The sequence below is a fragment of the Cryptomeria japonica genome, chromosome 7 (genome assembly GCF_030272615.1).
Source record: "Cryptomeria japonica chromosome 7, Sugi_1.0, whole genome shotgun sequence".
NCBI classification, from domain to species: domain Eukaryota; kingdom Viridiplantae; phylum Streptophyta; class Pinopsida; order Cupressales; family Cupressaceae; genus Cryptomeria; species Cryptomeria japonica.
The window spans coordinates 186,053,001-186,072,506 of record NC_081411.1 but is presented as its reverse complement, the minus strand read 5'-3'; positions in this window follow the sequence as shown (position 1 = coordinate 186,072,506).

Here is a 19,506-nt window from a genome sequence, read left to right as displayed (position 1 = left end):
GATACTAATGATATTTTGAAAAATATAGTCATCTATGTTTGTACTTAAATTTGAGAAATTAGTGATCCTACAAAATAGCTCCTACAAGGATTACTTATAGATACTAATGATCATTTTTAAAATATAGTCATACAAGGATTACTTATAGATACTAATGATCATTTAAAAAATATATTCACCTATGTTTGTACTTAAATTTGAGTAATTATGATGCTACAAAATAGCTTTAAGGATCTACTCCAGACATAGGGTAAACCATTTTAAAAAAAAATTGATATTAATAAGATTTGAAAACATGTCAAATGCAAGAGTTCCAATGTCAAGATTCAGTCAAGATTAATTTTCTTTCTTCTACTAAAATTATCTTAATGGATATTCTTTATAAAGAAATTCTATCTACAATGATTATCATAAATAACTTAATATATTCTTAGATATAGGTTATAAATGCACACAACTCAATACTCATAACTCATTAACTAATAGGTTCTAGGTTATAATACTAGAAAGTTGGAATAAGAAACAAGAATTCTAAATTATACTACACCATAAGTGTGACTTGGCATAAGGAGTAAGAACCCTACAAATTGGATTAGACCTATTCTACAATTAATTGATTGACATATAAAATTTTCTATATCTTTAGATTTAAGTTTAGCTAGCAAGTGAAAAAAATTAAAATAGTATAATGAATGTTTAACTTCCACATAAATTTGAGCCCACACAAGTAGTGGACTTGTTGGTTTTCTCCCTATTGGTCTTGGGTTCAACTTCGAGGTTTGGGTTGTGAGAAGCTCTGTACATCCCTAGAGGACTAGCCTTTCCTCAGATCACCTATTCTTGGTACCAACTTGGTAATAAGTAAGACCAAGGTAAGACAGGTTGGGTGTAGGGTTGGGTTGTGGGGATATCTCTAGAGTTGAAAAAAAAATCTTTCATATAGATTAACATAAAGTAAATAAATAAATTAAATTTTAAGTATATGTTTTTATTCCCTATAATCATGAATTCCATACAAACTGCAATAAGATAGAGATATATAGCTTTTAAGGTATGTTTTTTTTATTCCCCTTAATTTGGTATGCATATGAACCTATATGAGAAAGCGTGAGGAAGTAGAAAGGGAATAAATAAAGAATCATGAAAATTATATAAATTTATGGATTTTAAAATATAAGCTATTTAAAATAAGTGTGTGTACCTACTTCATGCCTAATATACAATAATTGTCCATTGATATTGTTGTGCCATCCAAGGGAAAAAGGACTAGCCAATAGATTAATTTACATAAATTAAAAATATAATTAGTGCTAATTTGTGCTTATTGAATTGTGTGTATTATGAAGCTCCCTCAAACAAGAAGGAAATAAAAAAAAATAATGGAAATTGTCAATAAAATATAAGTGAAGAAAAAAATAGTGGGGTGGATATCATTGTGATTAAGGAATTGATTATTGATGCTAGTGGTATTAGTTCCCATGGGAGAAAGGTAAAGAGAAGCCATAAATCCTATGACAAGGAGTTTGTAGAGGATTTCCTTAAGAAGAGGGAGAAACTAGTTCAGTTTCAAAAAAGATACAAGAGGGAGGGGCTTCCCAAGCCTTAGGATGAGGTAAGTGGGCACATAGCCAAATATTTCACTTTAAAAGGAAATTTTAATGTCATTCATGCCTACCATTTTTCTCTCCTAGGGTAGTCAAGGTATATAAAGTTAACTAGCTTCTTGTTCTACATTTTAACCTCCTTGGAACCTCAAATATGAATGGAATATTCTTCCCTTGCATCAACATTTGATTTACTATCATTACCAATTCAATCTACATAAATATATCCCCAATACTCTAGTACAACCCAACATTAATTTACAAAAGGTGCCTTTCGTAATGAAGGCTTACATGGGTGTCATTTTGATTCTAAGAAATCCCTTATAATTAGTAGTGGTCTTGAATTTTCTCCATTTTCTAATTCAGCTAGAAAGTAAGGAGATTCAAGCAATCCCATTCTTGATCAGGAAAGGAACCCCCATTCTAAAAAGTATTAAAAGGGAAAGGCATGCTTAAGGAGCTCAAAATTATGCCAAAAGAAGCTAATGTCAACATAAGGATGCCTTGAGAAACACGACTTTATTTGAGATCTCAATCTAGAAGTGAGGGAAAATATAAAGAAGAAAATTCAAATACAAGAAAATTTTGGGAAACAAAAAAATTAGACCTAAAAAGAGGAATAGTGTGAAGGAGTAGGAAGAGGAAGATGTGGACATGGATAATCAAAAGGAAAGTAATAAGAGGAGAACCATGACAAATTTAATAGCTGATATTTTATGATAAAAGAATATACAAAGAAGTGGCTATTAGAATATGGGAGCTAGCACTCAACTAGAGATAGCAAATTGCCACAAAATATTCAGAAAAGTCCATAGGGCACAAAAAAATCTTACAAATGCAACAAAAAATGACAAAGAAGAAGCCCAACAAGCTCACAACAACAAAAGGCTCTCCCCAAGGTAGTCCAAAAACATCCCAAACAAGGCCTCCAAAATAGACCAAGGGGCCACCAAAGAGAAACACGAAGCCTTAGGACCCACCAAGAAATAAGTAGGCCCGAGCAAGAAATCCCTCAACAATAGCTAGGCCACAAGGATCCTCCCTCAAATAGGACATCAAACCCAAAACTTTGCACAGACTCCACAAGAATAGGAGCAACCGAGAAAGGCAGAGCTAGAGAGTGGGGACTGCAAACCCATCTGGGCTTAGGAAGCATTGATTTCCCCTACCTAGGCTAGAACATCAAGATATCCACACCAAAAGAATCCATAGAGCATGAACAACACTAGACCAGAGCAGCCAAAAACTGATCCACACCAACTAGCGAGAAGACATTCTTGAGAAAAATCTCATGCATAGGACCATAGACGCAAGAAGGGTGTGGACAAAGGAAAGCCACACCATCTCCATCTGCATCATCTCCATCACTCTCCCTTGCATAATCACCTCCCATGGAAACCCTAGCGGACACTCGCTTGCTCCTGCTCCCGCTCCACATTTAAAAACAAATGACTTGGAATGATGTTTGCTTGCTTCTAGCTTATTTTGGAGTTTTTAACAAATAATTTGGATGACATATGATTTGTACGTCATAATGGTATCTGATAAACTTAATGAAATTGATGATTAGGAATACTAATAATAAAGATTTTTTGTTGTCTTCCATAATATCTCTAATTATCTGAGGTGAGGAAAATTCCCCTTTTAATATTGGAGTAATAGGTTTTAAGACCAATATATTAAAAGAGAGGTGAATCCAATAGATCTAGCCATAATCCAAATAGGAAAAGGCCTAAAATTTTGATTAGATTCATCTAGGTTTTGTTTTCCACCCTCTTTTAGTTGAAATTTGGGTGTAAATTATGAAATTAGGGAAAGAGAAGGGATACTTGAGGAGGAATAATAAAAATAGATTGCTACAAGTATGCAACAGAGCCACAAATAGGGATCTAGATAGAAGAAGAGAATTGGATCTTTCTCAAGTAAAAGTTTGGCTTGATTTTCTAAGGCTGGGTATCAAAGATTCGTGTTGGTCCTCCAATTTTTGCTTCATTAAAACCTGAACCTATTTGCCATCGTCAACTCTGTCAGAATCTCTGAGTACAACTCCTAAGTTAAATTCCCTTAGATCTACAATGGTTGATAGGAAAATTGATGGTGCAATGCTTTTTGAATGTGATCACAAATGTTGGATGCAATGGTATGACAAATACATGAACATGAAAGACCTAATCAAACACATATGCTTGCATGAAGATTGATGTAACTTTGCTTCATAATTGTTGAAGGACAAAATCCTATCTTGAATGCTTCAAAATGCTAGATGATGAATGGTTGATGGATGCATGAATATTATGGATAGACAATGTGTATCAAAATAAATTGATAGGATGGTTTTATATAGGGTTCCCTAAGCAAATTATTGATTAAGCCAACCTCCAATTGTCAATTGTAGCCACAATGAACAAAATCCATCTAGGAGGGATTCAAATTGAGTCTTGTTTAAGGGGGACCAATGCGGTTTATGGTTCCCTATTCCAAGACCAAGATGCTCCCTACCCTAGTCCTCTAGAAATAGGACTAGCAACTCAAAAACTGGGGGAAGGCAACCCTAGGATGGGGGCCACCTAATGGTGTCAATGGGTGGCATTATATTTGGAGTAAAAAGGGGCTAAAACTATTGAACGTATGTGTTGATGTGGTTGTCATTGATGTCAAACTTCTTGTTTCAAGTTGATTCATAATGTCAATTGTTTGAAATGCTTGTGGTGCAGAATTATCTTATTGTGTTGCTGATATTTTAGTTGTTCTATTGGTTATTTCAGAAGTGCTTGGTTCTAGAATCTATTGCTCTTGTTGAGTATTATTTCTATCTTCATTGGATATAGTTTTGGTATCATGGATATGATAGTTCTATTGTCTAGAAACATCTTTTTCTTTGGTTGTTGTGGTATTGATTGTTTCTAGTTGTGAGATTCTATTCTTGACCTATCCTTAGGTCTGAATATGGTTTTTTGAAGCATGTTTGATATGTTATGGGTTTCACCATAACATGTGGAGATTTGGATTTGAGTTATTTATATTGGAAAGTATGTTCTTGATCGTTAATTGCTTATATGGATGCATAGCATGTGGATATGTTTTTGGTTATGTTCAAGTGATTATGGATCGGTGAATTGATATTTGGAAGATGTGTTTTGGTCTCATTTTCCTCTTGGAGTTGATCAATGTGTGTATTTTTGGTTCAAAAAGTATATCTTGATTCAGACCGACTTGGTTTAAGATTTGATGATCTATCTTGTATATAAGGATGTGTATGTTTGAGGTGTGTAGTAGAGGAAGAAGTGAGAGAGAGATACAAGGGAAGGAAATTATGGTGAATACAGATTAGAGAATAATTAGTGAGGTTCAATAAAGAGAAGAGAAGAAGAGCTACGCTGAGATTGAGACAGAGTGTTGGTAGTTGATATTATAGTTATGCGTGTTGATGTTGGTTGCTTGATGCAGAGTTCAAGGACAACTTCATGATTGGGAGATCCTTCTTTTCATGTCATTTTTGTATCTTACCTTGAATGCAGTTAACTTTAGGTTTTGCAAGTCTTCTTTTGTATCTTGCCCCATGAATAGTTAGGCTTGGTGTGCAAGTCTGGAGTAGTTAGCTCTTTTCTGTGTAATCTCATATGCATAGTGGATATATTTTGTGGGTAGGTGCTCATTGTGGTTTTTCCCTATTTGGGTTTTCCACTTATAAATATTTGTGTTCATTTTTTGGATGTGTGTTGAAGTTTAATTATTTACATGATACATTTAATCTCTGTTTTGGATCGATTCACCCACCCTCTTAGTCCTGCCTTGGGTTCAACAAAAGAATATTAGGGGTAACAAGGATGGGACACTCTAAACTAGGAGCACAAATACAAGGTGTGAATTTTATTGGTTACAAATTATGATGCTATAATAATTAATATATTGAATTAAGGCTTTTTCACAATCTTCAAGAGGACTTCTGTTAACTAACTTCCATTATTGAAGCATCTCCAAAGATGATGGTATCATTAATAGATTTTTGGTGAATGGAGGGAGACAAGGATGATATATTGACTTGAGGCTTTTGCATAGTTCTTAACATTGAAAAAGTATAGATATAGAGGTATAAAATTAGGGATAGGGTTAAATTAAAATAATAAAACCACTAAATGACCTAATTTACCTTTACATTAGGAAAGATGGAATCTAATAGATTTGACCTTGATAAGTCAAAATTTTGATTAGATTACTAGCCTCCTAAATAGAGCTCTTTCTTTGCCAAATTGAATTGAATTTTGAATTTTTAAAGGTTAGGGTAAAATAGTTAATTATTGAAGCAATGTGATAGAAACGGTGAGCTACAGATGTCGCATGGAGCCATCAATCTAGATTTGAGTAGAAAAAGATGATTCAAATTTGTTCCTAGAAGTTCATCCTAATATTTTAGGACCTTGTTGTTCCTTGTCTTGGTCCTCCAAATTTCTTGCCATAAAAAGGTGAACTTGTTTGTCTTTGTGAATGCTATCAATCCTCCCAAAAGTAGCTTTGTACTTGTTCTTGCAAACAATAAAAAAGGGGGAAATTGTTGGGAATAGGGGTTTTCCTTGAAATTGAATTGAAAACATAAATTAAGTACTGTGGTAAAATACTTTCCTTTAGAGGGAAAGGTTGAGAATGAATAAAAACTTACTTTTATACCTTTAATGAAGTTTTGTTTGTCTTCAAAAGGTATTAGGGTTTCATGTAGATAGTCTTCATAAAACACAAAGCATGATTGTCATCTCTAATGCTTGATTCTTGACTTCACTTCTGATCTAGTTCTTGATAGAAGACTGATTGCTCGGTCACTTGAATTTTCTAGAGTAGGTCTTGATTTCAAAATTCATTGGGTTTAAAATGAGAGGGCTAGAATTGCTTTTAAACTTGATAATTGAGAAACAAATGGAATTTCCAACATAGGCCGACACGAGATCTAGGTCCTCGCCCAAATTAAGTGACTATTGTAAGGCCCCAAGATGGACCATTTTTTGAGAGGACCATGACACTAGGTGCCATGGTCCTGGAAATCAGGGCCCCAAGATTAAGGGGAGACAATACAGATAGTGAAAAGTTGTGCTTGATAGTTGGTGGGAGTAGAATTAGTTCTTCAGTCAAGCCTTAGAGGATGAAATGCCAAAATGAGGCCTAAGTGAGGACAAAATTGTAGGGGAATATAATTTAGGATGCTAATATATCTTACTTTGGTTATAGTAGATATATTGACTTGAGGCTTTCACAAAATCTTCAAGAGAAGACTTCTATTAACTAACTTCCATTATTGAAGCATCTCTAAAAATGACATTGATGATGAATAGAGGGAGACAAGGATGAGGCAACTTTGACACCTTTGAAAGCTCTTAAATTGAGTTTATTTTGAAAGTTTCTCTTAATGAATTCTACCATAATAATGAATAAGTAAGGAGAAAAAGGGTCTCCTTTCCTTAAGCCTCTTTTACAGGAGAAAAACCCCCTTTTGACCCCATTAATTTCAATTGAGTATTTAACTTTTGAGACACAAGATTTAGTGAGCTTAAGGATTTTGTTGGAAATATGGAGGAATTGATTATGTGTTACATTGATGTTTGTCATTGATGTCAACACTAGCTTGTTTGGTTATCTACCGGGTTTTGGTAGAGTGGTTGGATTGTTATGATGGTTAGGAGACCAATCTCCAGTATGTTCTGATTGGTGGTATTGGTTGGTTTTGATCATTCATGTGGCTTAGATGTGTATCTCATTCAGTTGGTTCAGGATTTGGTGATCCTTGTTAGGAATTGAAATATGTTTGTGTGGTTCTAAGAAACCATTTCACATGGTGGAGTTAAGTCCATTTGGCTCACAAGTCAAAAATGGTCATTGTACCAAAAAGTGTCAATGTTGTCAAGCAACATTTTGACAATATTTGGACAAATTTATAAAAAAATAAAAAAAGGTGGTTATTGGTCCATGCCTATGAATGATTTAGGTGGTGAGTGACTATTTAAAGCCTCCCACAAATTTGTATTTGATTGGCATTCAAAGAGAAGAGAAACTGAATACAAAAACTCAAAAATTTGTCATTTTTCTTGCACTTTTTGCTCCATATGGTATAGCAGTCTGTACTTCTTGAGCATTTGGCCGTACTATTTTCATTTGGGGAGTTGTACCATTTTGTATTGAAGCTTTTTAATTTTGGTTTGAGTGTTGGTGTCAAGTTTTAGCATTGTAGAAAAATTATTTTGTTTTAACCCAGTTCTCGGTTGAGTAAGGGTTTGGCTTCAATAATGGAAGCAACTTGATTTTCTTTGGCTCTTTATCAATGGCCTCTGATATTCAAGTTTTTGTATATATCCTCGTTGTACATAAAATTTTTTGGTTGTTGGAAATGATAAAGAAAGTGGTTTTTGTTGCTAACTAGGCGAGCTCCTATAGCCCGGCTAGCGAACCTTCATGGTGAAAAACAAAGTTTCTTTACAAACCCTCACCAAGTGAACCTTATTTTGGTTTCCCAAGGTGAATTAAAGTTTGGAAAGATATTTTAGACCATTTGGAAGGGTGTTTTAGTGAATAATTAGTTGGGAAATATATTTTGAGCAACCAAAGTATTGTAATACAATAGTTTTTGAGCATTTTTCCTCTTGAAACTTGGTTGCACGTCAAGTGTTTGTCTTTATGCTTGTAGGAAAGGAAGTTGGAAGGCTTCATAATGATGTTACAAACCTTCTCAATAAATTTGGTGGTTTTAAGAAGTGTTTGGAAAGGTGTTAAGGTGTTAGAAGACTTAAAACCCTTGAAAACCCTTATTTTTAGGCACATATATAGGACAATGGTTGTACGGTCCTTCAAGACCTCATAGAATTTTTTTGAAATATCTCCATAAATGAAAATATTTTATGGGTTTTTATGTCATTTTGTGGATTTATAAGCACATTTGCAATTTCAGAGGGCTAATTGGCGCTCTTTCCTTGTAGCCTTGTTTTGAGCTTTTCTTCAAATCGAGTAAGAAGGAAATTGAAAAGACCACCAAACCAAGTTGAAATAAGCCTAAGAGGATGTTAGTCAATGTTTAAAACCTCTTGTAACTCTTGGTAAGTGATTTCTGTGATTGGAGTTAAAGTAGCAAAGTCTCACCTTTGTGAGACTTGAGAGCAAGTTTGTATAAGAACAAGAACTAAAATGGTAGGAAGATCTCAGGGTTGGTATGAAGCATAGATTAGGACAACACCAAAGACAAAGTACCTAAACAAGTGACAAAACCTTCAAAAATTACCCTTGAAGGAACTTGCAAGCTAATTTGATCACAAACCCACAATTTGAGCCAATTTTTGAGTATCTCCCTATCATAGTGGTATCAGAGCGAGAAGTAAGTCTTGGGTAGAAGTGAGTAGTTTCAAGATGGTGACCAATGTTGAGCTAGCCAAGAAGGTATAAGACCAAGAAGAGGAAAATAGAGCACTAAGGGAGAGTTTGGAGCAAATAGAGATAAAACTAGTTTCAGTAGAGGTCAGGACTGGAGAAGTGAGTGATAAGGTGGAAGATAAGTTAAAGTTGGTAGAAATAGAAGATGATATCCATATACCTGACCCTATTCTTGAACAAGAACCTTTATTGAAGGCCTTGAATGCTTTGAGTGGAAAAACCTTAGAAGGTGTAGCTCTTTTTAGTGGCAAGATGGACCCAAATTCAGTCATGGAGTGGATTGAAGGCCTGGAGAATCACTTGAATGTGATGGGGTGATAGAGGCCTAGAAGGTGAAGGTAGCTAAGTCTAGGTTGAGAGGGGATGCCTTTACATGGTGGAAGTTCATTCAAAATGAGAGAGAAAAAGAAGCAAAATAACCCATAGCAACCTGGAAGGGAATGGTGTCTAAGATCAAGGAAACCTACATACCAAATGATTATGAAATCCAACTACATAAGAAGAGGTAAAATTTGAGGCAAAGGGAGTTATGTGAGAAGCTACACAAAGGAGTTTCAAAGACTATGCTTGAGGTCAAAGGTTGTGGAAGATGAAAGCCTAAACGTTGCAAGATATCTCAATGGCTTGAGATGGAATATACAAGAAGAGCTGAGTTTGTTGTGCCCCAATACAGTGCATAGGTGCTACCAATTGTCACTCAAAGTGGAAGAGAAAAGTAGGAAGAAGAAAGAAAAAAGAAACAAAGGTAGAGGTAGGGGAAGAGATGGTAGAGTAAATAGAGGCAATTTTGGTGGAAGAGAAGTAGATCAAAGGTCCCAAGGAGAGTCCAAAATTATAGAGAAAAGTGGGGATTCTAATAGCAAGAGTAGTTATAGAGGAATGAGATCTAGCAACCCAAGTAGAGGTAGATCTAGTGTACTAGGAAGAGGGTCCTACTTATCCACCATGAAGTGTTACAATTGCCAAAAGTTGGGTCATCCCGCCTATAGATGCCCTGAGAAATCTTCTTCATATCAAGGAGGTGAAAGAAGAGTGACATATGTGCAAGAAGATGTAGCAAGTAGTAAGACACAAGAAGTGAGCTTAGCTTCAGAAGATGGGAAAATTTTAATGATGAGAAGAGTCTTGACTAAGGAGCCAATCAAAGAGGAACCAACTCAAAGAAGATCTTTATTTAGAATCAAGTGCAAGATCATGGGTAAAGTTTGCATAGTGGTGATAGATTCAGGGTCTATAGACAATATTATGTCAGAGGAAACAACAAATAAACTTAAATTGGAGAGATTTCCACATAGTAGTCCATATAAGGTCACTTGGCTCAACAAGGAGCAGCATATGGTGGTGAAAGAACAAGCTTGGGTTGAGTTCACAATAGGTGGTTAGAAGGATAAAATATTCTATGAGATACTCCCAATGGATGCTTGCCACCTACTTCTTGGTAAGCCATGGCAATTTGATAGAAAATACATTCATAATGGTGAGAAGAACTCTTATTCTTTCCAAAAAGATGGAATTACATACAAAATTCAGTCCTTAAATGATGAAGGAGAGGGCAGAAAGTCAAAAAACCCAAATGCCTTGTTGGTGAGTGAAAAAGAGTTCATAAATAGTGTTGAAGAGGGTAAAGCAGTGGGGTTTTATCTCATAGTGAAGCCAAAAGAAGAAAAGAAAGAAAAGAAGGTTCAAATACCTCATGAAGTGCAGCAAATACTAGACAAATTTAAAGAAATCATAAGTGATAGAGCACCAACAACCCTACCACCTACTAGAGCCATAAGCCATCAAATTGACTTCATTCCTGGAGGATCATTACCCAAGAAAGCAACCTACAAGATGACCCTAGAACAGAATAAAGTAGCTAGGCAGGTACAAGAGTTTTTAGATCAAGGTTTGACAAGGAAGAGCATAAGTCCTTATGATGTACCTATAGTGTTAGCACCAAAGAAAGGAGGAACATGGAGGCTATGCAAAAATTCAAGAGCCATTAACAGAATCACTATCAGATATAGATTCCCTATCCCAAGGAATGAAGATTTGATGGATTACTTAGGAGGTGCAAAGTGTTTCACAAATATTGATCTCAAGAGTGGTTACCACTAGATCAAGATGATTTAGTTATGATCATTTCCACTACCAGTTCTCGCTCATAAGTTTTGATTTGACTTCTATTCTGCTCATCCACCTTGACATTAGTGCTCTCCATAATTCTCTACAATCTTTTGTTATAACATCTATATGCTTTGTTTTCATTGGAACAACCAAGATATATTCATTCATCACATCTAGGATCAAACTTGTGAATTAAATAATCTCTCTTGATATAACATTTACTACCAAAGGTTCTGAAGTACTTAACTGTAGGTGTATTACCAAACCATAACTCATAAGGTGTCTTACCGGTTTCTCCTTTGATATGAACTCTGTTGAATGTATAAACTATTGTGCTCACTGATTCTCTCCAATAGATATAAGGTAGATTAGCTTCCATCATCATGGTTCTAGCAACATCCAAGATAGTTCTATTCTTTCTTTCCACAACTCCATTCTGCTGAGGTGTTGGGGAAGAAGAAAATTGTTTCCTTATGCCATACTTCTCACAAAAGTTATTAAACTCACCGGATGTGAATTCTGCACCATGATCTGACCTTAAGCACTTAATATTCGATCCTGTCTCAGTTTCAACCTTAGATTTAAAGATTTTAAATTTTTCAAAAGCCTCAGATTTCTCCCTTAGAAAAGTAACCCATGTCATTCCAGAATAATCATTAATGATTAGCATAAAATATTTATCACCTTGAAAACTTTTGATTCTAGTAGGACCACACAAATCAGTATATACAAGATCAAGAACATCATTAGATTTGTCTTGCATACTCTTAAAAGAGGTTCTGAGCTGTTTTCCCATTTGACATTCCTTACATACTGAAATATAGGGCTTCACAATCTTAGGTATATCTCTAACTTCTTTAGTTGAACTTATCTTTACAATGCAATGAAAATTCACATGACATAGCCTTTTATTGAAAAGCCAACTCTCATCAATTTGTGCAATCAAACATTCCTTCTCACCTGAATTCAAATGAAATATATTACCTTTTATCTGAGTACTGGTAGCAATCTCCAATCCAGATCTATTAATGATCTTGCATTTTCCATCCTTGAATTGTAATTGAAATCCCTTATCCACCAACTGTCCTACATGCAAAATATTATGCCTTAAACTTTCAACATAATAAACATTATCAGTAAAGTGCTTACCATCTAATGATATAGTCCCTCTTCCTTTGATCATGCATGCTTTGTCATCTCCAAATCTAACTAGACCACCATCAAATTCTTGAAAACATAGAAACTTCCTTTTATCTCCAGTCATATGATGTGAACATCCACTGCCAATTACCCATTAATCCTTATCTTCAATTTTAGTAGCAAGTGATTTTTCTTCAAGTACATTTCCTTCCAATACTGGATTATCTTCCTTGATATCTAGAAACACCCATTCCTTTCCATTACCAGAACAACTAGCAGAGTCTTGTGATAGTTCATCATCAAAATCAATCACACCTTCCTCATGAGCTAAGTAACATGATTTGTCTTTGTTTCTCTTGTACTTATGCATGTTCTGATATTCAAAGTTAGAATTAAAAGATCTTCTAGCTCTTTCTTCAAATCTTGAATTCCTTTCAGGACATCTAGATGCAAAATGACCTATCTTATTACATGAAAAACATGTAAAGGGTTATTTTTCTTGATACTTGCTTCCTACTGGTCCTTTAGGTACTCTTCTAGCAAATAGGGCTTCAAAACTTTCAAATTCTTCATCTTCCCTCTTCATATCTTCCAATTCGTTTGCATACAAATCTTTCCAATCTTGTTTGCCAGTTGATGATGTAAATGCATGAAAAGAAGGTTCAGACTTCACAGCTCCATAAGGTCCAAATTCTTCAAGCTCAAAAGTAGATAATTTCCCAACCAAGGTATCCCTATTGATAGAAGCATTTGGCATTGGTCTTAATTCATTAATTGCAGTAGCCTTCATCTTATAAGCCAGTGGTAAAGCTCTCAAAACTTTAGAAACTATTTCATCTTCACTCAGAGATCCACCACAATATTGAATTCATGTGATAATTTCATTTACCCTTTCCATAAATACAATAATCCTTTCATCTTCTTCCATCTTCAAATTTTCCTATCTCACCTGATAACCATCAAGTTTCGCAATCTTAACAGTAGGGTCACCTTCATTTAGAATCTCCAACTTGTCCCATATAGCCTTTGCTATTGATTTGTTAGTCAATCCCATTACTTGTTGATCACAAAGTGCATATAAGAGGGCTTCTCTATCTCTACAATCATTCTCAAGCTCCTTATCCAAGTTTGTCGGAGGAGGATTGCTAGATGCTAGATTAGAAGGAGTAACCCCATTCTCAATAATCTCCCAAATTTATTTACCAAGACATCTCATATGAGTCTCCATTCAAATATTCCATACTCTGTAATTTGTTCCATCAAGCCTAGGAATTTCTATCCGAAAGATTGTTGCAGATGAACTAGATGAACTAGAACTGGTAGATACCATAGGATCTTCCTCAAGCGGTTAAGCTTTTGGAGAGAGGACTAGATCTCTGATACCAGTTGCTAGACAACTCAAATAACTAGAAGACAACTAAGAGGAGGTGGGGGGTGAATCGGTTGTCACCAGATTACTGAAACCTTAAACATTTAAACCTTTATTATCATAACACATAAGATCAATACCGGAATGCATAAACCAATTACCAAAATAGCAAATATACCAATTAAGCATAAGAAATAATTAGAGAATAGTTACCATCTAGATGACACCAAGATTTGTATGTGGAAAACCCGGTAAAGGGAAAAACCATGGTGGGAAGCCTACCCACAATTAGATAATACTTTTGTAGTAAGAATGTGATTACAAATTGAGGAGCCTACACTTTAATGAAGGCCAATATCCTTAAGCACACTACACATCACATAAGAAGCCTCACTGACTACATAAGAAATCAAAACTATAATCTAGAAGAAAGAATGAACTGCAATAATAGCATCTCCTATGCCTAAGTACAATTCCGGTTAAGGTCAATACCAAATGTCTTAAACCTCTTGTATAAAACCAACTTGATCACCTATGATCAACCAAATCCTCTGCATTAATAATTATTATATCATTCACTTGTATACCTTGATCGAAAATAAGATCATACACATATATACAAACCATAGACCTTAAAAAATTAGGTCGGACAGCTAGACAATAAACCTATTACATTATTATAAAACATGTCGGCCCGAGGCCAAAAAAATATCATCCAACCAATAAATCATCCTGGAAGCACATTGAGGAGTTCCAACAACACGTTTCGATAAGCCAATCCATAACCTAGATAAAACCGGACCTAATTTAGGTCCACTCATGCTAAATCAATGATTCCAATCAATCAAGGCATGAACACGATCACCATTAGCATCTTGAATCCCTTCTGGAATCCTCACCAAGACCACTTATGCATAATATCAAAAGATCTTCAACAAAGCTCTACCGGTGAAACCCTTACGGGATCAATAAACCAGGATTACCAGCATATAAGATAGCATCTGATCACCAAATCAATACCAACTGAATGAATATATATCTAAATAACATGAATAGAATATCTAAGACAATTCCATAAGCCAAAGCATACTAGAGTATACCGGATCAACATGATCTTAACAACCAAAAAATAATCATCCTATCGGGACCAATCGGATACCAGTAAATAGCCAAAAAAACTGATGTTGGCATCAATGACAAAACATTAGAATCAATTCCATCATTGCCAACATAATGAGTTCTTCAACTGCATTCAGGTTTCTCTTTAAGGAAATTGTCTCATTTCTTGCTACATCAAGATCATCAAGTACCACACACAACTTGTTAGACAATTCAAATAACTAGAAGAAAACTGAGAGGGGGTGAATCAGTTGTCTCAGATTATTGAAACCTTAAGAAATTAAAACTCTAATATTGGAACCCAAAAGATCAATATTAGAATGCATAAACCAGTTACTGAAATAGCAGATAAACCAATTAAGAATAAACAACAATGAGAGAATAAATACCATCCACGTGACACCAAGATTTGTATGTGGAAACCCGATTAAGGGAAAAATAATGGTGGGAATCCTACGCACAATTAGATAATACTAATGCCGTAAGTATGTGAAATGCAATTGAGGGGCATGGACTTCCAGGAAGGCCAACAACCTAGAGCACACTGCTCATCACAAAAGGAGTCTCACTGACTACATAGAAATCCAGACTACAATCCAGAAGAATAAATGACTGCAAAGATAGTATCTCCTATGCCTGAGTACAGTTTGAGTTAAGCTCAATACCGGAGGAGTAAATCCTCTTACATAACCCAACTCGATTACCAATGATCAACCCAATCCTCTACTTGAGTTATTATTACATTACTCCTTACATACCCATATCACTTTCCTATATCCCTTTCCTATATGGTCTACAATGAGATCTTACATCATATATATACAAACCCTTGACCAAAAACAATAAAATAATTAGATAATTACACAACATGTCAATCTGAGACCAAATAAATAATATCTAACCCATAAGACATCCCAAAAATGCATGAAGAAATCTAATCCACATGTTACATTATGTCAGTCCATAACTTAGATAAATCGGGACCCAATTTAGGTCCACACACTCTAAAGCAATGATCCCAATCAACCAAGTCTCTAACATGATTACCATCAGCATCTTGAATCTCAACTAGAAGTCACACCAACACCACTTATGCATAATATCAAATATCTTCAACAAAGCTCTGTCGGTGAAACCCTCACTAGAACAACAAACCAAGCTTGTCAACAAGTAGGATAGCATCCGATCACTAGAACATGACCAACCGACTAAACATGAATTTGAGTAGCATGAATAGGCCAATTCCATAACCTAAACATACCAGAGCATACCAGATCATCATGATCTAATCCAACTAGAAACCAAAAAAGCTAGTATTGACATCAATGACAAAACATCAATGCAACACATAATCAATTCCTCCAAATAGCCAGCAATCTCCCCCTTTGACATTGATGGCAACACTAGATGTGAAAAACATCTAAGTGCCAAGAAATGCCAACCAAATATCCCACAGAAGAATATAGCAATGAAGTACTAAAATTACTCTCCCTTATGTATATATCCCTTAATTTTCTCACATGAATATCTCTCCCCTTTTGACATCAATGCCAAAGATCTAGCATAAATATCAAAGTAAACATAAAAAAAATTGAATCACAAGGCCAACTATTCCCCCTGAGTAGTAGCATCCCCACATCAATCCAGAATAAATGATATCTATGATAATGCATACCAGATTGATGCCAAGAAGCATCAATCAAGTTTATACTGAAGGGGCAAAAACCCCTAATCTGTCTTCGAGGTACTCAAATGATTCTTTAGGAAAAGGTTTAGTGAAAATATCTGCAATATTCTCTCTAGTGTTCACATAAACCAGTCTCACCTTATTTTATTCCACCTTCTCCTTCAAAAAGTTATTCTTAATAGATATGTGCTTTGTCTTAGAGTGAAATACTGAATTTTTCGATATGTCTATAGTAGTAGAGGTATCCCAATGGATAACTACCAGTCCAATGCAATGCACTTTAATGTCTTTCAACATTTTCTTCATCCATAGAACATTTGTACAGTTAGTAGCAACAACAACATACTCAACTTCAGCAGTAGGTAAAGAAGTACATGACTATTTCTTGCTGATCAATGAAACCAACTTCTTCCCAAGAAAGAAAGCTCCACCAGAAGTGCTTTTCCGGTCATCAACATCACCTGCCCAATTTGTGCCTATATATGCACATAAAGTAAAGTCATCATCCTTAGGGTACCACAAACCATATTCAAATGTACCTTGTAAGTATCTAAAAATTCTTTTCACAACACTCTCATGATTCCCTCTAGGATCAATTTGATATCTTGATACAATGCAAACAACACTCATTATATCAGGCCTAGTTTGAGTCAAGTATAGTATACCTCCAATCATAGACTTGTATCTTGTAGGATTTACTGGTGCAGGTACATATTTCCTTGACAATTTCTCACTGGTAACCATAGGAGTACTTACCAGAACTTAGAGTCTTCCATACCAAATTTCTTCAACAATTCCCTAGCATACTTAGTTTGACAGATGAAAATACCTTTACTAGTCTAAGTAATTTGGAAACCTAAGAAAAATTTCATTTTTGCAATCATAGACATTTTAAATTTTCTCCATATTTTTAGAAAATTCTATACACAACTTGTCTTCACCACCAAAAATGATGTCATCAACAAAGACCTCAATAATCAGTGACTTTATAATATAAATTATTTTCAGCATTACCTTTAGTAAAACCAAGCTTCAAAAGATATTTATCTAACCTTGCATACCAGGCTCTAGGTGCCTATTTTAATCAATATAAAGCTTTCCTTAACTTGTAAACCATGTTTTTATCATCTGAAAGTGAAAAACCATTAGGTTTCTCAATATAAACTTCTTCATCAAGATCCCCATTCAGAAAAGGCACACTTAACATCCATTTGATAAACCTTGTAGTTTTTATGTGCAACATAAGCAAGAAATAATCTTACAGCTTCAATCCTAGCTAGTGGTGCAAAAGTTTCACCATAATCAATTCCTTCCTTTTGAAAACATCGTTTACAAAACAATCTAGTTTTATTCCTTACAACTTGTCCATCTTCATTCCATTTGTTCCTAAAAATCCATTTAATTCCAATAACATTCTTATTTTTAGGCCAGGGAACTAAAGTCCATCTGTTATTCTTCTCTCTCTGATCTAATTCTTCTTCCATAACTTTCATCCAATAGTCATCTTTACATGCTTCCATTACTAATACTGGTTCAACTTGAGAAATTAAACATACCTCATTAGCTGCCAATCTCCTTCTTGTCATCACTCCATTGTTTTTATCCCCAATGATCTGATCTTCTGAATGTTTCAGCCTCACATACCTAGGAGTCTTCTAATTCTCTGTTCCTCTTTCTTGTTCTTTAGTCAATGTTGATTTTTCTTATATTGCCAGAGTAACTGGCTCAACATTTTGTTCTAGTAAAGGTGCTACTGGTTCAATGATGATCATTTCCACCACCGGTTCTTTCTCATAAACTCTTATTTGACTTCTATTCAACTCATCCACCTTGACATTAGAACTCTTCATAATTCTCTGCAATCTCTTGTTATAACATTTATATGCTTTCCTTTCATTAGAATAACCAACAAATATTCATTCATCACATCTAGGATCAAATTTGCCAATGATATCATCTCTCATGATATAAGATTTACTACCAAATATTTTGAAATACTTAACTATAGGTGTATTGCCAAATCATAATTCATAAGGTGTCTTACCGGTTTCTCCTTGGATATGTACTCTATTGAATGTATAGACTGTTTTTCTCACTGCTTCTCTCTAGTAGATATGGGGTAGATTACTTTCCATCATCATTGTTCAAGAATCATCCAAGATAGTTTTGTTCTTCCTTTCCACAACTCCATTCTGTTGAGGTGTCCGAGGAGTAGAAAATTGTCTCCTTATGCCATGCTTCTCACAAAAGCTATTAAACTCATCAAAACTGAATTCTCCACCATGATCTCACCTTAAACACATAGTCTTCAATCATGTCTCATTCTCAACTTTATCTTTAAACATTTTAAACTTTTCAAAAGCCTCAAATTTCTCCCTTAGAAAGGTAACCCACATCATTCTAGAATAATCATCAATGATTAGCATAAAAAATATCTATCACCTTGAAAACTTTTAACTCTAGTAGGGCCACACAAATCAATATTAATAAGATCAAGAACATCATTAGATTTATCTTGTATATTTTTAAAAGAGGTTCTAACCTATTTTCCCATTTGATTTTCTTTACATACCAGATTATAGAGCTTCACAATCTTAGGTATATCTCTAACTACCTTAGTTGAACTGATCTCTACAATGCAATAAAAATTCACATGACATAGTCTTTTATGCCATAGCCAACTCTCATAAATTTGTGCAATCCAACATGTTTTCTCACTAGAATTAAAATGAAATATATCAGTTTTTGTCTGAGTACCAGTTGCAATCTCCAATCCAGATTTATTAATGATTTTGCATTTTCTATCCTTGGATTGTAATTGAAATCCCTTATCCACCAATTGTCCTACACTCAAAATATTATGCTTCAAACCTTCAACATAATAAACATTATCAGTATTGTGCTTACTATCCAGTGATATAGTTCCTTTTCCTTTGATCGTACATGCTTTGTCATCTCCAAATCTAACTAGACCGCCATCAAATTCTTGCATAGATAGAAACTTTCTTTTATCTCTAGTCATATGATGTGAAAATCCATTTTCAATTACGCATTCATCCTTATCTTCAATTTTA